The sequence below is a fragment of the Taeniopygia guttata genome, chromosome 2 (assembly GCF_048771995.1).
Source record: "Taeniopygia guttata chromosome 2, bTaeGut7.mat, whole genome shotgun sequence".
NCBI classification, from domain to species: Eukaryota; Metazoa; Chordata; class Aves; order Passeriformes; family Estrildidae; genus Taeniopygia; species Taeniopygia guttata.
In genome coordinates this window covers 149,909,282-149,931,475 of record NC_133026.1, presented here as the reverse complement: position 1 = coordinate 149,931,475, position 22,194 = coordinate 149,909,282, and the positions used below count along the sequence as shown (strand labels likewise).

At 42.5% G+C, this 22,194-nt stretch overlaps 1 long non-coding RNA gene across 1 annotated transcript; it reads left to right on the top strand.

Moving 5' to 3' along the window:
• The first annotated feature begins 79 nt into the window (after window positions 1-79).
• Window positions 80-19,143, top strand: LOC140682487 (uncharacterized). Its single transcript, XR_012054301.1, has 2 exons — window positions 80-1,158; window positions 18,822-19,143. It is a non-coding gene; the product is annotated as an uncharacterized lncRNA (long non-coding RNA).
• Window positions 19,144-22,194: the final 3,051 nt, after the last annotated feature.

Here is a 22,194-nt window from a genome sequence, read left to right as displayed (position 1 = left end):
GCCTTTGCTGCTCTCCTGCCACGCTCTGTTAGCTGCTTTGAAAACTGTGATGAAAGGAACTACCTGGCTGCATGTGCCACGGAGGATTTATGACATTCCGAAATTCAGGGGCTTTCATCTCGGTGCAGCACCTTCACCTCCCACCCCTTCACCTCCACTCAGCATCTGGGAGAGGAACTTCAAAAAGTACAGTTGATATCATAACGATGTTTTATTATTTCAATGGTATTTTATTATTTCATAAACTCTCACGGATAATAAGCAGAGAATTGGCTTTGGGCTGCTCCCTCCTGGCCTCATGTTGCCTCTGTGCTGCTCTCACAGTGGCATTTCTCACTTGGGAGAGTTTCAGCTGGAAATAGGAGGTCAAACAATATCTGTTGCCATGAGCACCACTGGCCATGGGGTCGTTTTTTGGTCACACATTATATCCCACTGATCTCCCAGGGAACCTTCTGTCTGGAATATTTCTTGGGCTAAACAAGAGCTGTCTCTCATTTTATGACCCCTCTTTTCAAGGCCAGGTTGAATGAAGTTCTGAGCAACCTGGGATAGCAGAAGGTGTCCCTGCCCATGGCAGGGGGTTGGAATTAAATTATCTTTAAGGTCTGTCCCCAAACCAAAATTCAAATATTCCATGTTCCTATGACCAAGAAGAGACATGTCAGGAATCCAATGAACACCTACAACTGGAAAACCCAGCACAGGTTATTTCCTGCACTGGGAATCCAAAGAGTTAAGTGATATGGAAGAGTCTAAATGAGCAGGACTCAGCAAGAGCCCTCCGGGGGACTGACGAGCAAAAAATGACTTCACTGAAGAATATTTAATCTCCTCTTAACAGAAACGAGGCGCAGATCAACTCTGTGATCATTTGTACCTCCCTGGTACAGCAAATTTGATGGGTATCTCGATGATCAGTTGAGCTGGTGAGCAATTAAAGTCTAATTTGCATCTGCACACGAAATTAAAATGCTGGATGGATTAATTTTTAAAAGCAGCTCCCTCCCATTGAAGGCAGCATTAGCTGATTGGATCCATGCACAGGATGAGACAGGAGTTCTCCTCTTGAGGGGAGAGATGCTGCCCTGGAACTCGAGGAAATCTCTGCTTTGCTCAAAAGGTGATAAATGTTTCCAGCAGCTCTTCAAGGTGAAGGTAAGGCTGTTCCATGACTTCACTTCAGTGAAACCTTAACTACCACAATATCCAGGGTTTATCGTCCACAGAAGTTGCAATTTTCACAATAAACTTCATTAAATAAACTGACTTGAGGGGATGTTGCAGCACAAGATTTCCTCTTTCAGCAACGTGGGCATGTCTGTCCTAAAGAGATGACAAAATTCTCCCAGCAGCTCTGGGCTTGGGATGTGTGAAGTAGCCCCTGGCAAAACCTATTTACAAAGGAAAACTTGTGGATTTGTCAGGCAGGTGGGGAAAAAGCAGATAATTCACTGTGGAAAGATATTGGGCAAGATGATTTTTTATGTGCTTCAACACCCAGTGGAGCTGTGCCCATGGAAAATATTAAAACTCCATTTGCAGGGCTGTTTCGTAAAAAGAAGGAAAAAAAAAAAAGGCATGTCAAAAGAATAGAAAGGTTTTGTTACAAGCTGAGAAGGAAAAAGAAGTTTTAAAATGAAAATTCAACTTGATCCCACCCACTTCTGAAGCACCGGAGCATTACTGATCCACAGACATTTTCGTTATTTTCTATTTTTACCCGATTTGGTTTAAGAAAAGTGTAAGGTCCTGAAGAAACTGAGCACCCTTTCTCTCCCAGAAGTTTTGTACATTAAATAAATAGCATAGCCAATAAACTTCAAATATATTTTTTTCTAAGACTGAAACTTATCACTCTGTTCACTCCAAGGATATATATTTTTTTTCCTATGCAAAACAAGAACTTTGAGACTGCAGAGGTGCCTGGATGAAAGATATTCCTCCTGAGTCCACAATTTGTTGCAACAGCATTCCCAAAATGTTTTCTCCTGTTTCCAAAGCCAGGTAAAACCTGGTCCTGGATGAGGCTCTCTGAGTGCTGAGTAAAAGTAGCTGTCCTTGTTTGATGGGTCTGGGGATGATGCCTCGGAATATCCAACTCTGGGCAGTTTGGACACTGCCTTGGCACTGGATATTAGGAAAAGGTTATTTACTGTCAAAATTATGGGAATGCAAACCTCTCTGAGTTCCTTACAGAGAGAGAGATGAATGAAGGAGTTGAATTAAAGCCTTTAGAGAAGTTAAGGTATATTTAGCCACATAGACATGAAGCAGAAGCATAGGTTTAAGATTTAAGTAAGTGCAAGTTATACTTTTAAGGAAGTAGAAATACTTTTTAAGTGCCTTGAGAAACTGTGTTAGCTAGTAAAGGCCCTAAGGCCTAGTTTAAAGTTCAGTAATTTAGCTCCAGACATTAAAAAAAAAATAGTAACTTTGCATCTTTATAGAATAGATACAACTATATGCATATATAGATAGAACTATTAATGTAAATAAACTTACACACATAAATTTTAAGTAGCAAAACAGATAGTATATTTGTGGAAATAGATAATACTATATGTGTCATTTTTTACTACTTTTGTACATTAGAATCAAGTTTAGATTGGTTTAGAAAGAATGTTTAAGAATTGTGGTTTTAGCTGATTGAACATTTTTTAATAAAATGCCCTGTAAGAAGAAGAAGAAGAAGAAGAAGGAGAAGAAGATGAAGAAGAAGAAGAAGCAGAAGGAGAAGAAGATGAAGAAGAAGAAGAAGAAGAAGAAGCAGAAGGAGAAGAAGAAGAAGATGAAGAAGACAAAGATGAAGAAGAAGATGAAGAAGAAGAAGAAGAAGAAGAAGCAGAAGGAGAAGAAGAAGAAGAAGAAGAAGAAGAAGAAGAAGAAGAAGAAGAAGAAGAAGAAGAAGAAGAAGAAGAAGAAGACTCCACCTGCTCAGGACTTTATACCAGAGAGCAGCTGTTACAGCTGCAGCTTTTGCTTGGGACTCTATGGCAGAAATATTTTAGTATGGATTTTAAAACTTTAGAATGGACTTTAATACTTTGAACTCTTTTCCTTTGAGAAAGAAAGAAAGAAAGAAAGAAAGAAAGAAAGAAAGAAAGAAAGAAAGAAAGAAAGAAAGAAAGAAAGAAAGAAAGAAAGAAAGAAAGAGAGAAAGAAAGAAAGAAAAAGAGAAGGGTGGTTTCCCACTCACCACAGGCCCTACATTGAGTGCGATAGAAAGCATCCTGACTTGTGAGTTTTTCATCAGAACAAAAGTCTGTGTTGAGAACCATAAATATTTTGGTGGCCCAAAAAAGTTTTCTTTCTACAGAGAATTAATTAATGCTGCTGGGATGGGTTTAGGGTTGCTGTCATGGTTTTAGGTCCCAAAGAAAGATCTCTGTGTCCTACGGCACCATTGGATCACTCTTGGGAAAACCATTTCCAGTTTCACTGGAGTCCTCCTGCCGCAGAAGAGAAGGGGAAAAGGGCCCTTTGTGTCTTACAGGTGTCTGAAGTGGAAGGTGTAGCAAGAATCTTTCTAAATTCCATGATAAAAGCGAGAAGATGTATTTTTGGCAGGCAGAAGTTGTTCTGAGAGCAGTCAGCAGAACGAATTGCAACAATCACATGAAATCTTCTAAATTAAATTTCAGATTAAAAAAACCGCATGGAAATTAAGCTGATAATCCATGCATCAAAAGCAAAGCAAATCAGGCTACTTGAGAAGCACTTTGCAAAGAGGAAATCACAGCCCCACATCTCTAAACTGTGAGTTTTTGATACCCTGGTGCAGTGGAGCTGCAAGACCTTCAGATCACAGAGAAACTCTTTGTTCTCAGTGTTTATCAGCTGTTTCACCCCCATCTTGTCCAAACGGAGATGTTCAGGAAAATAAATCTATGCCAACAGAAATCACAATAGACTCAGCTTTTGCTGTTACAGAATTTGCAGCCTGGTTGGAGTTTGTTGTGGCTGAAGCTCTTCATCTAATGCTGATGACTGTGCTCTGTGCATCCCCCACACCCTCAAGGGTTTTTTTTTCTGGAGTTGTAGTCACTGTAGAAAACTTTCCTTGTCATTTAAAGTCCTCTCACAAAGTGTCTCAGTGCCTGCAGGGCACAAGTGAATATTTTCTTTGGTTTAAATGTGTTCTGGTCGAGGCAATGACAAGAGAGGCTGCAGGGATGATACAGGATCTGAAGTAGCTTCAAAAAAAAAAAAAAAAATAGTTCACAGAATTTTAGAGTGGTTTGGGCTGGAAGGAATGTTCTGGATTATTTTATTCCACTCTTCTGCCACGGGCAGGGATTCCTTCCACTAGATGGGGCTGCTCAAACTGAGCTTGAGTAGGACACAGAAAATCAACATGCTCAAAAATATTTGCCAGCTTTTAAGCTAATTTAATGAGTTTTAACTTCGGATTAAAATAGAAAATCTTGAATGTTGTTGGAATTCTGACAGAAGTTATAAGCAACTTTAAAACACAGGATGCTGACAAGCTGCCCATGATCTCTGGGCTGAAAAAGTAGGAGATATCCACCTGCTGTGTAATTCCTAAGGAGTTCTGCCCAAAATCCCTGGGATATGGGAGGGCTGGCACACAGAAGGAATGCACACAGAGAATGTGACAGTAAATTTTTATATTTGGCTTTATCTTACTGGCTTTTTCCTCAGATCAAACACACGGGCATCTTCCTGTCACATTCCCACTTGGACAGGCACCAGGATACTCTGGACCATCCCAGTTCAGAATAAACTTCATCTAAATCTGAGTTAGTAAACAATGGTGGCTCCAGGTCCCAGATTTATCAGTCCCAGACCAGCAGTGTCACATGATCCCCTTTGCTTTGAAAATTATTTAACAAGGAAGGAAAAACAACAGCATTTCTGCATGACCTGGGTCTTGCCCCTTCTCCCAGCTGTCTGAGGAGATGAGGTTTGAGGAGGCAACCAGCACAACAAGACCCTTTCTCAGCTCTGAGAGAGCCAGGGCAGGTAATTCTTACATAATTTGTGTGCTTCTTTTCTCAAACAACCCCAAAAAAAAAAACCCCCCAAAAAATAATAAAAAAAAACCCAACCAACAAACAACAACAAAAAAAAACCAGATAAAATGCCAAGTCTGTTAAGCAGAATTAGTCTCTGGCAGCAGCTTTCACCTTTGCTTGTGACATAATTTTAGTCATTTTAGTCTCAGAATCATTGAATGATTTGGGTTGGAAGAGACCTTTAAAAAAATCCAGTTCCAACACCTCCATGGGCAGGGACACCTTCTACAAGCTACTCAGAGTTCCATCTAAGCTGGACTTTTCCAACCAGGACATGCTTTTTTTAATCTTATTTTACCTTCTCCAAGCCCTGCAATCTTCCTTACTTCCTCTTGTGTGGTAGGAATATGAGGTGGGAACAGGAGGAATTTTCCTTTATTTGGTGATTTCCAAGTTTGTAGTCGCAAGTGATTCCCAAGGTGACTTTTCCTCTCTCAGGAGCTTTTTTTCCCCCCTCTAACCATCCCAGGACTGCTACCTCCTCAAGACTGAGGAGCTCCATGTGTTTCTTCATTCCTGAATTCCTGAGTGAAAATGGACTTTCCAATTGAGCTGCTGGTCTTGGTAACATTTAACTTTTCATTGCTCCCTAACTATGGCTCAGACGCCTGCTAAAATTAATTTCTTATTAATTGTTTTAAAACCGACAGCATCCTGTGCTGCTTTGGGTGAGCAATTGCCTTTCTCTGCTGGGAAATAATTTTGGCATTTCATTTGGAAAAAAGTAATTAACTGCATGGGTATGCTTAGTTGAGTAAGTCATTACAATCTCTGACTTATGCAAATGAGATCGTTCAAGTATAATTCTTACTGAGATAACTGCACACACACACAAACTTTTAAATTGCATGGTCCAGCTGAGTATTTGTGGGCAAATAAATGATGTTAATGGGTTAATTTATAAACTCTGCTGTGTAATCAATTTTAACGGAGCAGGGAGCTTGTTAGGAAGCTGGTCCCAGAGCTTCCAGGGATTTTTTGGCACATCATTGGATGAGGAACATGAGGAATCCACTGGTTCACACATCCCTGTGCTCATTGTGCAGCTGCTGCAGCATGGAACACATTTTCAGGGTCACCCTCCTCACATTCTGCGTGCTTTAATTAGATGTTTATAGTGTTATGGAGACAGGTGACCACGCTCATGGATTTTACTAACTCTCCTGGATTTTTTTGTTCCAACAAACTTAAACTTTCAAGTGAGTGTTGGTAATTTCTTTTTTCCTTCTTTGTCATCTCCTTGCACCATGCAGCTTTTTCTCTCCTTGAATGTAATCTTAATATGCAATTTCTTGTCCAGCTTGAAATAAAAAGATGGATGAAAAAGGTTGAATATGGACAATGAAAGAGTTAGGGAATCATTCTGTAGAATCATTAAATATCCTGAATTTGAAGGGTCCCATAAGGATCATTGAGCCCAAGCTCTTGGCCTTGTATCGGACAATCCCAAGAATTACCATAAGAATTTTCACCTAGAAAATTATTCACTTGCCTCAAATATGCTCATTTATCATGAAACCTCTTGGGAATTTGGAGAAAAGAGTATTTTGGGAGTAGCTTTCTAACACAAGGAACAAATATCCTAACTTTGCTCTCCACTGCTGATGCTGTACAAACTCAGCATTAAGCCAGGCAGTCAGACAGGAAAAAAAATATTCTCAGTTGGAAGAATTCCATTTTATTACAAGGCTCTGAGTTAAACCAAGGATCTTATATCTCTGGAGAAACCCCTGAGTTTGGAAAACCCTCTGCTAGGAGGTCAAAAGAGTTCCTGTAGGATTTGATTTATATTCTCTGGGGTACTGATTTGGTGGGACTTAATTTTCTGCCTCCCGAGTAATCAGGAGCTTGCATCCACCTCCTCCTCTTGATTGATGAACATGACTTGGAATGGAAGAAGGAATGAACCCTTGGATGGAGGAGGTGGAGAGATAGGGAGTGAGAGATTTCTCCCTGGGAGAGCCAGGCTTTGACAAGGCTGATTAACGGAGAAATGGCTTTGGAAGCACGAGGTCAGTGGCTCTGCCCAAGCTGCTGCTTCATTTTGAGAGGGACTGCTCTGAGGCTCTCACAGCAGCAGAGATGTTTAATCCTCTCTGGCTGGCAGGGAGCTGCCAAGATGCTTGGAAAGCCTTCCTGTGCTCCTGGAAAGACAGGTCTGTACAGATGCTGAGGTTGGAAAAGGAGCGGTCAGTCATTCCTGACAGAATCAACAGGGATTTAAATTTGGGTTTCCTTGGAGCGTGGCACAGAATCTTCCCCACATGTATAGACCACAAATTATTGGATCAGAATTGATCAGAATATATGAGGTGGTATTCAAATCTGTAACAGCTCTGAATTGCTTAGGATTAGTAAATAAAACAGGTCAAAATGAACATGAACAGTAGAACTGCTGACTGTGACTACTGAGTTGAGGCATCCAGCTGTAATTCCAGAGGGAATTACATCCAGAGCCAGTTGCAGGGCTTTCTCAACAGCTGGAGCTGTTCCCTAATTACTGAACTGTCCTATGGAATCCCTTTTAATTTTTTTTTTTTTAATTTGAGTGGTTAACAGTCGAGTGGAGATGTGCAAAGTCTGGTTCTCTGCTCTCGGGAGAACTGAATGTTTCTCCTGGTTAAAGTATCCCAGTTTAACTAGTCAGTACCAGAGAGACTCTGCTCAGTACCAGAGAATCTCCTCAGAGCCATCTTTTTCTCTCAGTTGAAAATGATTTAACAAGGAAGGAAAAACAACAGCATTTCTGCATGACCTGGGTCTTGCCCCTTCTCCCACCTGTCTGAGGAGATGAGGTTTGAGGAGGCAACCAGCACAACAAGCCCCTTTCTCAGCTCTGAGAGAGCCAGGGCAGGTATTTCCTGCAGAATTTGTGTGCTTTTTTTCTCAAACAACCCAAAAAAAAAAAACAACCTAGAGAAAATGTCAAGTCTATTAAGCAGAATTATTCTCTGGCAGTAGCTTTCACCTTTGTTAGTTCCTTAATGGAAGTTTTTCAACTCAGTATCAAGCAGTAAAAAAAAAAAAAAAAAAAAAAAAAAAAAAAAGCAAAAAGTTGTTTCTTTGAAACACAAATCCTATCGCAAGGTCAAGCTGAGATTGTTGCTGCTTTAATAAACACCTCAAATTGTCTCTGATTAATTCTAAATAAATTTTGTGTGTGATAAGTGATTTTGAGCAAGTGCTGTTGACACACAGAGCTGATGAAGATTAAGGGGAGAAAGAGATGAACAATGGGGTGAGATTAGAAACTTGTTGTCACTCGGAACAGGACCCTGGAGTGGAAGGATGACACAATCATTTGTCATTGTGGAGGTGAGGGGAATGAACAAGGATTTTCAGGGAGATGGCCAGAGATTTGGAGCATGGCTGAGCTGCTCAGGAGGCAAAGTCAGTTCAAGCCATAAGAAAAGCAAACAGTGGGGCAGAATACTAAAATAACACCTTATTTTGTACTGGTGGGAGTAGAAAAAGTGGGGCAAAGCAGTGAGAACTTGTGGTCCAAGTGAGTCAGGGGATGTTTACAGTGGTTGGTAAAAAGAGAAAATCAACTCCAGGTGTGGGACGGATTTGTGGGACTGATGCCTCAAGTTTTAGCTTTTATATTTTTCAGGTTCTGTCCTGCTTTAGCGTGTAATTCTGAGCTTTGTATTAGGGGACAGTGAGCTCTCTTCACAGAGCAGGGAGACAAAACAATTCCTTTTCCAGCTGGGCACCAAGGACAAATGATCCAAATCTCAGGCCCAGGAGCATAAACAAAGGTGGACTGAAGAGAGAAGAACAAGAAGGACGGGGCATCATGGGCTAAAGCTATAACTGGACAATTAACTCCAATATGCAAATGGACAAAAACTTATCAAAATTAGAGACCCCATGACAGTCATCCATTTTGTGACCATTTTGGGTCCATCTTGGGTGTAGCCCTGGCTGGGCTCTTGTGCTGCCCAAGGTGGATCCATTGAGGCCTTTTAATAAATCCCTACCTTATTCTTTAGCTCCATCTGGTCTCTGCCCTGGGTCAGCCTTCACAAGGTATCAGGACCAAGACCATAGAATCCCAGAATGGTTTGGATTGGAATGGACCTTCCAGATCATCTCATTCCAGGTCCTTGCCATGGGCAGGGACACCTTCCACTATCCCAGGTTGATCCAATCCCATCCAACCTGGCCTTGAACACTTCCAGGGATGAGGTATCCACAGCATTTCTGGGCAGCCTGTTCCAGGGCTTCACCACCCTTCCAGGGAAGAATTTTTTCCTAATATTCAGTCTAAACCTGGTCTTTCAGTTTAAAGCCATTCCCCCATGTCCTGCCTCCTTATGTTGGACCAGGAGTGCGTTTTAACCAGGGAGAGTCACGGAAATACAAGACAAGTAGTGATTGTATCCATCAGAAATTCAATTTTCTGGTTTTCTTGGATGGCTTGGGATAACAAGGACTGCTCCCTGCCCATGGCACAGGGGTTGGAATTGGATGATTTTTAAGGTTCCTTCCAACCAAACCATTCTAGTCTTCTATGAGTTGCTCATCAGAGCCAAAGCCACTTGAGAGGATGATGGAACCAGAGAACAGCTCTTAAGTGGTGTAAAAGGAAAGGAGACAGATGGAGTCAGAGTGGAAACACCCCCAGGGCTGAAGGAAAGGGAGGGAAAGGGGTGCTGTGGATTATAATATTCAAAATAGTCCAGATATAAACTTGGAAATGGCTCCAGGGAATGAGACTTTGCTGCCTCTCAGGTCTCAGTGTCCGAGAATTTCTTTCCAGCTCAGAGAGCAGGGATTTTTGCATATTCTGTGGGACAACAGAAATAAGGCTTTTTATTTTTTCAAATTCTATAAATGTATTTTAGTCTAATAAAATTACATAACAACATATTCCCTTCCCCCACTGAAGGACATTAATTGCAACAACTTATTTTTTATCAAATCTTAATTAGACCTTTAACAGGAACACCACAGAAACTTAAATCTTTCCCATTCACAGGTGAGAGATGTTTATTAATGAACCCCACACTGGGTCTGATATGAAAAATTCTTGTGAAAATTTATTCCTCTCTAAAATAGCAATGACTTATTCAAAAGAAGGAGATTATTTGTGTGCAGGCAGGGAGGGGGGAGCCTCGATGAAGTTTCTGGGACTGGTACATTTGAAAAATCAGCTCTTCAGGGCAACATAAATAAATACAGCGGAGCCCCGAAGAAAATAAAATAACATGAATCATAAATCAAAGCAACGTAGTGGAGATGCAGAGGACATCACAAATGGATGGGATAACAGAAGGAAATATTGGCTGTGGCATAAATAGCTCTTAATAAATCATGAGTCAACAGGAGCAGGGCAGCAGCTTCCCCACTGAAGATAAGGACAGCTGGAAACATCTTGGTGGTGCTTGTGCAGGCACTGCAGACATGGGCTGGGGATCAGGGAATGTGCTGGAGACCTCTGGAGTCCTTCTGCATTCGATGGGAATGTCACTGGACCGAGAGGATGTGGGAGATTAAACATGTTAATGGTTCAGGGGTCAAGTAAAATACCCAGCCAGGAGCAGAGGGGGAGCAGAGCCCACCTCAGGCTACACCTGGGTGTTGAACAAGGTAGGAGGCAAATCCTGTGAGGAGGGAACTGTCACTTTGTCCTTCATTAGGATATTCAGGATTTAGGATTTTAGGATAATTAGGATTTTAGGATAATCAGGATTTATCTTTAATTAGTGTACTCAGCTGGGATAAATCCCTTGCCTGGGAAGGACCGGGACATTCTCACGTGGCCTCAATGGCCTCGAGGAGCTCATCTCTGCTGAAGGGCCATAATGGGCCCAACTGGGCTGATTTAATGGCAGCTGTGTCTTAGAAGGTGTCAAAAATTCCCCAAGTCTTCCATGATCCACAACATTACCTCATCCATGTATCCTGTGATTCCATCATTCAGTCAAAACTCCTCACCCCAGGGGTGGTATCTGGGCTTTCCTGCCTAAACCTGAGTGAATATAAACCCAATAGAGGGTCTATTCCGGGGATTTCTCCTCACCATTTCTTTGGGACCTCCCCCAACACCTGGTGGATCCAACCTGTGACCATCATTTTGACCAACATTTTAACCTCTGTCCCTGAAGATTTTTAAGACCAGATGTGGCACTCAGTGCCATGGTCTGGCGGACAAGGTGGTGTTGGGTCATAGTTTGGATTTGATGACCTCGAATATCTTTTCCAGCCTCACTGATTCTGTGATTCTGTGATCTCTGGGGTGACTGATGACGACATGGCCTTGAGAAGATCCCACCTGCAGAGCTGCCTCTAGCTCTGGAAGGACACGGAGATGTTGGAGTGAGTCCAGAGAAGGCCACCAGGATGACCAGAGGGATGAAGCAAATACCATGAGGAAAGACTAGGAGAACTGGGATTGGTCACCCTGGAGAGGAGAAACTTTGGGATGACCTAATTATGGTTTTCTGGTACTGAAAGGAGCCAGGAAAGATGGAGGAGAGACAATTTAAGAAGGCCTGGAGTGACAGGACAGGGGGCAGTGACTTTAATCTGAGAGAGGACAGATTAGATATTAGGAATAAATTCTTTTTGTGATGGTGGCCCATCATTGAATCTGGCTGCTCAGAGAAATTTTGGCCACCTCATCGTGGGAAGTGCTCAAGGCCAGATTGGTTTGGACTTAGAACAACCTGAAATATCCAAAGGAGTGAGAAAAAAAGTGTGACATAGGACCACAGAATCATGGAATGGCCTGGGTTGGAAGGGACCTTCAAGTTTATCTCATTCCAAACCCCTGCTATGGGCAGGGATACCTTCCCCTAGGCCATGTTGCTCCAAAACCCATCCAAACTGGTCTTAAATGCATCTGGAACAAGATTTTAGTTCTTCATAATGGCTCTTTTCTCACAGGGAGGTGCTGGTGGATTTCTGTGTCCTGGATGAGGCAGGTGGTCAAACGAGTTTAGAACACTGGGTTCTCCTCTCCTAAATTCAGTGAGGTTTTGTAAAAATAAAACATTTGTAAGATGGAAGGAATGGAGGAAAAGAAGTCCGTGTCATTTTTCAATCAGGTTAGTGGGGGAAAAAAAGGAAATACAAATTAAAACTCCTGTACTATGAATTTTATCTGTCTTTGGTAGAACTGTCAGTTTTAACACAGCCTTTTTGGATAACAAAAATTATAAGGTCTGTCGTGAATTCTAATAAAACAAACAGCAGCACCAGGACTGATTGGGTTGTTTCATTTTCTCTGCTAACCTTGAGAAAAAGAATATGGGGATTGATATGTAAATGAATTTTCAACCCTGGCTGTGGATATGGTGACACTTTAATAGAAAGCAATGCCAAAGTTACTGCTGATGAAGAGCTCCAATCAATCAAGTTGGTTTATTTAAAAGAAACACTGGCTTGTGAACAAGCTCCTGACTCCCATGTTCCCTGTGGCTTATGATCCCAAACACAAATGTAGGTTTAAATGTCTGAGCTATTCACCACCCTGGCAAATCCCAGTGTTTCACTTGGGAGTTCCCAAAGAGAGGAAGTAAAACCTGGCAGTCAAGGTAAAAGTGGATTGTGTCTGATTGGGTACTATTTGGGAGATGTTTTTCTCTTTTTGTTGGCACTGCCACTGATAGGGAACCCTTGAAGCCTGAAGACACAAAATTGGAGCAGCTGCAGGAGAGTAGATGCATTTTTAGAGACATCCCTGAATATTCAACTCAAAGCCCTAAAGTGACCATAATTTGTATTCAGAGAAGGACAACAAAGCTGGTGAAGGGTCTGGAACATAAATCCTACAAGGAGAAGCTGAGGATACTCAGATTTCTCAGTCTGGATAAAAAACAGGCTCAGGGAAAACCTTATTGCCCTCCCCAGCTCCCTGAAAGGAGCTTGTGGCAAGGTGGGTGTTGATCCCTTTTTCCCAGGCAACAAGAGACAGGACAAGAGGAATCAAACTCAGCTTGCATCAGGGAAAATTCAGGTTTGATTTTGGAAAAGTGTTTTGACTGAAAGAGAGGTTAAGCACTGGAAGAGTTTTCCAAGGGAAGTGATGAAGTCACCATCCCTAGAAATGTTCAAAAAGTGAGTGGACCTGGCATTTCATTATGTGATTTAGTAGGAATGATGGTGTTTGGTCAAAATTTGATTATCCTGGAGATCTTTTCCTAACTTAATGATTCTATGATCCTTTATTGTTTTTCTCCCTCCTTGGCAGTGAGGAGCCAGGAGGAACTGGAATGTCCTGGCATGATACAGTGTGTGTAAAACCCACACCAGAACCTCATGCCTGTAACTCCTACATGTACAACAATAACCTCTTGTCACATCTTTCCAAGGTGCCCACATTTGTCATTTATGCACCCAAAATAACCCCTCTATTCTGAGGTGTCATCTTTCCTGCAGTGATTAATTACACCTGCTTTTAAAAAAATCCACATTTCCCAGTGTGAATGTTTTGTTAGAATTCCTCAAATTGCCTTTGGCAGTGGTTGTCTCTTCTTGTCCTCAACAACTTTTTGAAGCTGTGGGTTCCTGTGAAATACCTGCTGTGATCCACCTCGGGAATCCTCACAGGGAATATGACAGGGTTTAAATATAAAATCTGAATAAGATTAGTCTGGAGGAATTGTCTGTTCCAAAGTAATTCACGCCATTATCATAATGGGAATCAGAGTTAGCAAAAAAGTGTCAAAATGTTATGGTGGAAGCAGCAGTTCTGTGCCAGGCAGGGGGAGACAGTGCATCCCAGCTCCGTGTTTTTTAGGGAATAGCAGTGAGGGATGCCACAGGCTCGTGGCACGTGTGTGGGTGACTCTGGCAGAGCTGAGCTTGGGACAGGCTGAGTGCCAGCTGGAAGCACTAAATCCTGGAGAAAACACCTCTGGAGCACAGAGGAAATCCTTTTAAAGACCTCAGCATGGCTCAGCTGCTCTGCTCGTTCTCCAAGGGTCAGGGGCTGGCTTTGCAATTGCTGAATTTATTGGAAGAATTTTGCCTTTATGGAGTGGAATGATTTCAGGATAGGTGTTGGACTGATGAAAACACGAGGCTGAGACAGGAGTTCAGAGGTCAGGACAGGTCAAGCCAACATCAACTTACGTGAGGAAGGCAGTGCCGGACTTACATCCCATCTGGATTCAGCTCTGGCTCCCAGCACAGGAAGGACATGGAGCAGTTGGAGCAAGTCCAGAGGAGGCACCAAGGTGATCAGAGGGATGGAGCAGCTCTGCTGTGAGGAAAGGCTGACAAAAATGGGAATGTTCAGCCTGGAAAAGAGAAACTTTGGGGTGATCTAGTTGTGGCCTTCCAGTACCTGGAGGAGCTGGATAAAAAAGTGGAGAGAGATTTTTATGTGTGCCTAGGGTGGCAGGAAAAGGGGAGTCTTTTTAAAGTTTAAAAGTTATCTTTGGAACTGATAACAGATAAGTTTAAGATTAGAAATTAGGAAGAAATTCTTGGCTGTGAGGGTGGTGAGGTCCTGGCACAGGTTGTCCAGAGAAGCTGTGGCTTCCCTGGAAGTGTCAAAGGCAGGGTTGGATAGGATTGGAGCAACCTGGGATAGTGGAAGGTGTCCCTGCCCATGGCAGGGGGTGGGAATGAAATGGTCTGGCAGGTCCATTCCAACCAAAACTATTCTATAATTATTTTAACTTCCTCCTCAGAGCCAAAGACAGCAGAGAGGGTGGAACTGGGGAGGAGCTGATGAAATGGTTGAGCGGAAGAACAAGGAGGGGACAACCCAGGGTTGGTCTAAGATGAGCAGGTGGCACCATTGTAGTGATTAAGGATTAAAATCTGATATAAAAAGCTCAGCCTAAAGGCCATGCACAGCTTGTGGAAAGAAGGTCACGAAGGGAGTGAGGGGACAGAGGCGCTACAAGGTGTGAAGGCACCTGCCAGGCAAACCCCGAACTTGGACAGATTTTACAGATACACAGCAAGAGAAGAGGAAAGATAACATCTGTTGCTGTCTTTTTTTTTTGTTTTAGTTCCAGAAACTGTCACGGTGTTACAGAAACGGCTCCAGTGCCTCATGCTATGCAAAGCAAGGCTTGGAGCACAAATTTCCTGATTTTTTATGCAACTCTTACCACCAGCAGACCTCGTGTCTCTCAGACTGGGGAGCTGTGTGAACAGGGAGTCTCCCTCACGGGGTGATTTTCTTGTTAAAACAGCAGTGAGGCTCTGCTTTGTGTTGTTTGGGGTGAATGTTTTTTGCACTGAAGCCAAACATTTTCTTAAAAAATCCCTGTAGCAGGACCCCATCAAGCCAAATTTTATCCCAAGCAGCCACAGTGAGAAGCTGGGAGCTGTTTCAGGTCAGCTAAACCATGTGTGAGAATATGTGGCAGCCCGATGCCAGTCTGTTTGCTGGGACCAAGGGGAATGTTTGCTGCTAATGTAAAAAAACAGGAGATAGAAACATGTTCTGCTTGCTGATTTTAACAGGGAAGAATGAACACTGATCCTAAATTTTTCGTACCTGCAAATTTGCTTTTTGGTTTTTGTTGCCTCCCACCACCTTTTCAGCAGTGGGGGCAGCTGTTTCCATCACCTGCCTTTGACAGCCAGGAGAAAAAATTAACTTTTTTTTTTTTCAATCAGAAGCAATGGGCAAAGGACTCCTCTCAGGGCAGGAGGCTTCAGCTCATTCAGCCCAGGAAAAGGACAACTAAGAAAGATATTAAAGAAGCTTTTAAATACTATTTATTTGCCTGGAGAGAGCAGATGAGGAAAAACTGTCACCGAGTTTAAAACTTGTGGGTTCAAAGGTGGCAAATTTAGAACAAAAAGAGTTTGGTTTTTCCCAAAGCCTTATGAAGCTGTGGAGGTCTTGGCTGCAGAGTTTTCAAAGCAATGGGGTAAATCCATGGAAGGAAAATAATTTAGATTTTTATAGTTTGAAGATAAGGCCCCTGGCTCAGGATCTCTTCACACAGAGCTCACTGGAAGTGGGAAGAACATCCTTGTGAGTATCATGGGATCACAGAAGACCCTGAGTTTTGAAGGGATCCACAAGGATCATCAAGCAATATTTAATTTGTTATCAGATATCCAATATATAATTTGTATATTAAGACCAGAAGGAGGAGGCTCTGATCAACCTGGTCTAGGGGAAGGTGCCCCTGCCCATGGCAGGAATTCAATGATTTTCAGGTCCCTTCCAAACCAAACTATTCCATGATTCTACGATTTATTTCAAAAAATGAAACTTCCCAGGTCTGGACCTGAAAGAAGAATTTGTTTTCTTTGCTCTGAGTGGAGATTTTAATTCTTAGTTTCACTTCAGATGTCTCATTAGCAGGGTAGCATCTTCCTATTAAGATCAAAAACACTGAACACAGATTTCCTTGCCTCCACATTGCTGCCATCCTGTCTTTTGCTGTCCTGGATGGATCAGCTTGTTGTGATACATTACCCTTTTGTGGAATGCCATCATTACTCTTTTCCCTCTTCCTCATCCTTTTTCTCCTGGCAGCAATTAAAAAAAAAATAAATAAAAGCAAAAAAACCAAAGTACAAATGCCTTTGTGACTGGATGATTTCCTTGCTGCATTAGGAAATTCCTGCTGTGCCAGCACCTCTCCTGAATTCTCAGGATGTTCTGCTGTGTTCCTGAGAGCTGCTTTGCCCTGATGGCCCCATGCACAGCCGCTTATTTGGAAGCAGCCTCATGATTCTGGACATCCAGGATTTCTCCACTTGGCTTTGTAGCCAGGAGGGGGGGGTCTGTGCTTTACAAATCAGCTCTGCCTGGATAAAGCAGCTTCCAGCTGCGCTGCCAAATGTCCCTGTGAGCTGTGCAGAGCAGAGGGAGGACTGGGATGGGCAGCACCACTGTGGGAACTGCAGGAAAAATGGATATGGAGGTGGCCTGGGGTGTGGGGAGCAGCACAGGGAAGGCAGGGGAAAGGGATTTTTGGGATGTAACAGAACATGTCAGATCTTAGTCATTGTGCTGCCCCTGATACTCACTTTGTATTTAGCCCAAAAATCATGGAATTGTGGAAAAGACTTTTAAAGGTCATCTCATTCCAACTAAATCTGCCAGGGACACCTCCCACTATCCCAGGTTGCTCCAACCTTTGTCCAACCTGGCCTCGGACATTTCCAGGAATGGGGTAGCCACAGCTTCTCTGGGCAACCTCTGCCCTCTCAAGGGAGAATTTTTACCTAATATCCAGTCTAAACCTACCCTTGTAGGTTCTGGTTGAATTTTCCACCCTTTTTGTATGGAACTTTTTTTTGGACTTCAGCATGGTGTCCATGCCTGTGGCATGGGAGTTAAATTGACAGAGCTCCTGCTCTTCTGTTTTCCCTGAAAACCCCTTGGAATCCCTTCTTGAAACAGGAATGTTGTCTAATGTCTCCCCTGGGGTAGCTAAATTGGGATGAAAACACCATGCAAAGGCATCAGTTCAATCAGGCAGAGAATATTCCCCTGGGGGAAAACTGGGTTTTGCTTTGAATATCTGACAATTTAGTGAGAGAACAGCTCCAGCCTCATTAGGCTCCTCATTTTGTGAGATAAGGAACAGAGGGATTCAACAACCTGCTGCTAACAGAGCCAGACTTCTGTGCTAAAGCTGGGAAATGTCACTTTGGAGAGGATGAAAATATCACAGCAGAAAGGTTGTGCCACTTTGCAGAATACAGCCATCAACAGGAGCTGGAAGGGAATGGAGCTGGGAAGGAACTGGGGCATTTGGGAAAATAATAAAAATAACTCCGTCTCTGATATCAGGGCTCAGTCACTGGAACAGTCAGAGGAAATGAGATCTGAGCACAGGCCTGGAGAGGGTTTGGAGAGGTGTTTCCAGAAGAAATCAGGAGATGTTCTTGCTTTTGTACTGATAAGATCCCACCTGGAAGAAAAACTCAACACTTCCATAAGCAGAGAAAATCCATTAAGACAACCTCTTTTATGAGAAGAGACCTAGGAGGAAATTTCTTTAATCAGCTTTAAAATAACATCCAAGCCCCTTGCGGCACAATTTTTCATCTTTTTTTTTTTCCTAGGCAGCACCTGCAGAACCCCAAGGTAAAGAAGGCAGAGCATCAGTGTAGCACGGAATCATTAAATATCCTGAGTTGCAAGGGACCCACAGAGACCATGGATAATCCCAAAAATCCCACCATAGACAGACAGTGCTGGCATAGACGAAAGAGAAGAATGAAAAAGAATAAAAATATATATTTTTTTAAAGAATACATTAAAGAAATAATAAGAACAGGAAGGTCATGGAGCTGTATCCCAGCTGGAGCCCAGGCAACCAAATCTACAAGAAAAAACAAGAGTAGGTCATGAGGAATTGCTTGACTACTAAACAAGCATTTTCTGCTTGTACCAGAACGGATTTTTTTTGTTGTTGTTGATTTGTTTTATTTTGCTTTTTCTCTCCAGCTTGGTACAAGCACTTTGACTGTCCCTGATGCCAGTTATGATCTGTTAGAGGTTGTTAAATCCAATAACCCAATATATGAGCTGCTGCTGTAGCTCCATGCCCTCAGGTGCAGCCAGCAGGAAAACCGAGGACGTTTTCCAGCTGGGAGCCCCCAATATGTTTTATTTTATATTTATATACCCATTTATCTGCATATCCATGGCCAGTCACACAGATCAATAGGGACAGGAAACACAAACCAATGCCATCCACAGAAATAATGTCCACTTAAATGAACAGCACTCCCAGAAACATGAAAAGCTCCGATGGATCGATGCTGCTCCTCCTCTGAGCTGACCAGGACTGAAGTTACTCCAGGAATACTCACACACACTCCATGGATTTTTTCCAGGCTTGGATGGACTGTGCAGGAGCAGGCCTTCAAACCCTCAAGTCTTCCCCCTTGCTGCCACCTGAACTTTTGAATCCTGATGCTTCAAAAGAGTAATAAAATATCCCACATTGGAAGGGACCCACAGGGATCAAGTCCAACTCCTCACCCTGCACAGGACACCCCAAAAATCCAACCCTTTTGCCTGAGAGCATTGTCCAAACAAGCTCTGGCATCCTTGGGGGTGTGACCATTCCCTGGGGAGCAATTCCAGTGCCCAACCACCCTCTGGGGGAAGAATATTTTCCTGGTATCCAAATAAATCTCCCCTGGCATGACTTGAGGCCATTTACGCTTGTCTTTTTGTTGTTGACTGGGAGAAGAGGCCCAACCCGTTTTTCTCAACAACTCTGATAAATTCACACACTGCCATTAAAACCACCTCAGAATAAGTTTACAAAGTCCCCAGTTCTCCTCTTTCTGCATCCCATAATGAGTGCTGTTTGCTTTATGTCCTATTAGCCTACAACTCACTGGGTTCCTTGTTTTGTGGGATGATGGTTTTGTTGTTCTCCTGAGGGATAAGCAGTTCAGTTCCCTTTGAGGTGATAATTCTCCATCTGTTTTCAGTCCCTTGACCTTCCTGAAGCCTTTGTGCTGATGGTGATGAAGAGTTAATATCTCATGTCTTGAAAAAATAGGAGATCCAGCTCTTTTTTATACTAAAATATTCCTTGACCTCACACATCCTTGTGGTGTCACTTCCCTCCTTGCAAAATCCGCTTGGGATGAGCAGATCAAGAGAAGATGGAAAAAAAATAATGCAGAAGCCACAGTGATGGCAGGGAATAAACTTAGAATTTTAGTTTATTTCTCTTTTCCAGTTTATCCCATGGATGTCATGAAGCTGTTGGCAGCTGGTAATCCCTGGTGTCATGAGGGATGGAGCTGGGAAATGCTGAAAACTTGTTCCTCATACCACCTTTAGGACTTTTAGGACATATTTTGTCTTACAGAGACAGCTGTTTCTTGGAAAGCGGACTGAGGAAGTTCACCGAGTTACCCAACTGGAGAAGCCCCCTATAGATTTGGAAGTTATTGTCATGGAAAATGAGGGAAAATGTTTGGGTTACGGGAACAGCAAGAGCTGGAGCCAAAGAGGAAAGGACAATCATTTCATTGTGTGAAAAGTCAGCTCTTGTCCCCAGCTCTGTGCAGAGCCAATGCCCTCAGGTCATTCCTTACTTCCTGAGCAATCTTTTCTCTGAGTGGCTGTAACCACCCAAGCTCCCTGCAGTTAGGAGGATTTACTCAGGAGTTATCTGGGGACAAGTGCACAGGAGCTGGAAAATCTAATTATTGGAGAGGTTTTGATCCAGGAGCCTATGCAAAGTTAAAAGTGCTTTGCTGGGGAAAAGAACTTAAAGAAGAACTTAAAGGTCATTTAACAACCTGTCTGATAAAAGTGAAATGTTCTCACTTCACACGGATTGTAGCTAGACAAACTTTCATGATTATATTTAATGCCACCAGCTCTGAAAAACTGAAATCTCCCATACTTAGATGCCTCTAATTCTTTTCCATACAAGCGCTGAGGCGATGAATATTTTCACATTAAAAAAAATGCAGCAGCTGATTGACTGTGAGGGGAACTGTTCCCAAAATGAAATTGTAGCAGTTGGGCTGGAGAATATTTCCCATAGCCAAAAGCACTCTGGAAAGGTTATTATTACATAATGATGGAGAAGTCAAAATTAAAGCAGAACAAGGCCAGGATAATTAGGATTCAGCTCACCCAGGTTTAGTTGTCTAAAGGGAAGGCTTGCAGTCAAATTCCAGTCAGGGCTACCAAGCTAGGAGGGGTTGATATGAATAAATCCATGGATTTTATGCCCTCACAAATCCATTTGGAAGCTTTGGAGATGCTCTGGGGAATTGCAGATGGCTTCTAGCCATGGATCCAGAAGGACATGAGTGAGCTCTATGTCTCATGGATACCCTTAGATGCCACAATGTGGAAGAGGTTTTACAGCAACTTCCGTGAACCAGAGAGAAATTTGATAAGTTTACCCCTGAAAGAATTTTCTACCATTTTTCGTTGACATAGAAAACAAGAAAGAAAGAAGGATTAATAAGAGAAACCTGCACCTGCCTGTTCCAATGAGCTCTTTGTTTTTCTCACCAGTGACCAATGAGTAAAGTGCAAACTTATGGATTTTTCAAGAATGTATAAAAAACATGCATGCTATAAAAACAACAGTTTGAAGCCTTCTGAAAACGGAGTGTGTCGCTTCGGATTGTCTCCATCTCACCTGTGACACCACAAAATCCCAAAGTGTGGGGAAGAGTCAAGCCCAGATTTTGCTCCACAGCGATGTGTCCACCTCAGCTCCTGGTGGGCACCTTTTCCACAGGAACTGGGGCTCTGGCTCACTGTGGGAGAGGGATGATGTTGTTCCAAGTATCTTATCCCACAGTAGATGTTTGTTTGGATGGGGCTTTAAATCCCACTATCCCCCGCTTACTGTTATTTATCTCCCTTTCCTCCTTATCTCCCTTTCTTCTATTTCATCCAAGACTTCTCTGATATTCTGGTATTTCCAAACACGTCTCCAGCTCTGGAAAGATGTGAGTAACTCCAGATTTCCACTCCTGTGTGGATGTGTTTAATATCCCAGAGCATCCCAAATGCCACAAAGCATCTTTTGTCAGCAACTGAGTGGAGCCCTCAGCGTGTGCTCATTGCCCTCAAAATAAGATAAATGTTTGTATCATGTTCCGGAAATAATTGTGGAGTTTGGGATTTCCCTCTGTGTGATTTTGGAAATGTGTTGCTGAGGAAAAAATTGCCTTGGATTCAATGTTTGTATTTTTAAAAATGCCCAATGTCTATCTTTGATTTTTTTGTGATTCTTATTGTTGATTTTTTCCCCTCCTATTGTTTATAATTAAGTCATCAAAAAAAACCAAAACCCTCAGCTTGTCTTTTTTCCAACAGAAACTCCAAAACTTTGAAATGGAAATTTATTTGTTTTTCCATAAAGTCCATGGAAAATAAGCTGCACTTTTGTGTAAGCTCAATACTGGTTTGTTTACTTGTTTGTTTTCTATTCCGTGAGCTTTATGCATTCCACTTTATCACTGCAGGGTCACATGAAAGTCATCTTCTTTTCCCTTTTTTTTTTTTTTTAATTTTTATCCCTTCAAATAAATGATGGAAAGGCAGCATGGAAGGTACTGGGTAAAAGGCACTCTGATATCATTAACATGTGAAAAGAACTTGTCAAGTATAAAGTAATGCCAGTTCTGCCCCCATGACTGCAAACATTTCCTTCCTGCCCCTCTGTTTTTTTCCAAGTATTCCTCAGCAGGGCTGTTCCCTGTGCTGAAGTTG